The sequence below is a fragment of the Monodelphis domestica genome, chromosome 4, assembly GCF_027887165.1.
Source record: "Monodelphis domestica isolate mMonDom1 chromosome 4, mMonDom1.pri, whole genome shotgun sequence".
NCBI classification, from domain to species: Eukaryota; Metazoa; Chordata; class Mammalia; order Didelphimorphia; family Didelphidae; genus Monodelphis; species Monodelphis domestica.
In genome coordinates, this window is record NC_077230.1 from 73,202,352 (window position 1) to 73,203,590 (window position 1,239).

Sequence of the window (1,239 nt, forward strand, 5' to 3'; positions counted from 1 at the left end):
TGTGCACCATGGTACCATCTAGTGCCTAAGGAGGACTAGCACCTGTGATGTGAGGGCTTGTCAAGCCCTTTTCATGGATGTTCCCACCTTTGGTGTCTATCTTTCACCCAGCTCTCATCCGTGGCTCCATGGTGCTGTAGTAACATGTGCATTAGCCATACTTTGGTAAAACTATTTTGCAAATGGGCTAAACCAAGTTGGAGGTAAACAACACGCCCTCAAACCCATTGGTGAGTTGGGGGATGTCTGCCCCTAAGCAAGAGGAAATTTCCTCCGGCAGAAAGGGCAGATGAGAACAGTTTGTTCCAATGGCCAAGAAGGCAACTGAAGCAGATACTGTGGAGTGCTTAGAACTTGCTCAGACATGGAAGATGCCAGAGTCATTCATGTGGCCATTGCCAGTCTGGACTTTGATGATTCTAGAAGAATGAAGCTGATGAATTTGTCCAGCTCTGCCTCACTAAAATCCAATTCACTCACTAGTTAAGACATGATCCCATGATGGCACTGGTACTCTTTGAAACAAGGACGAGCAGCAACTCATTCATTCAAGAAACATATATTTAGTACTTACTGTGCCACGGTGGTAGACACTAGGGCTTAAAAAGATAAATAGGACATAAATTCTATTGCCAAGGGAGTTTAGCATCTATTTGTATACATGTACACAAGAAATTATGACATAAAAGAGAGCGAATAAGTGCCAAGAAAATATTTAGGCAAAGTGTTATAAGAAATTTGAGCAAATTGGCGGCATCTAGGTATCTCAGTGGATTGAGATCCAGGCCTAGAGCCAGGAGGTCCTAAATTCAAATCTGACCTCAGACACTTCCCAGCTGTGTGACCCTGGACAAGTCATTTAACCCCCATTGCCTACTCCTCACCACTCTTCTGCTTTATTGATTCCAAGGTGGAAGGCAAAGGTTTAAAATTTATTTTTTTAGGGAAAAGGAGAGGTCACTTTTCACTTTCACATAGACAGATTGGAAAAGCTTTTATAGAAGAAGTGCTATTTGCACTTAGTTTTGAAGGAAGGGAATGACTAGCAAATGGAGAGGGACATGCTAAGCAAGAAAAAGAATACCATGAGCAAAGGCAGAGCATTAGGAAGGTTTGACCAATAATGGGAGATGGCTAGCAATCCATTTTTACTAGAATATAAAGCTTCTTTTTAGAGAGTAGCAAGCCAGGATTAGAATTAATTAAATTAAAATAAGTATTAATAATACTAATTATTAT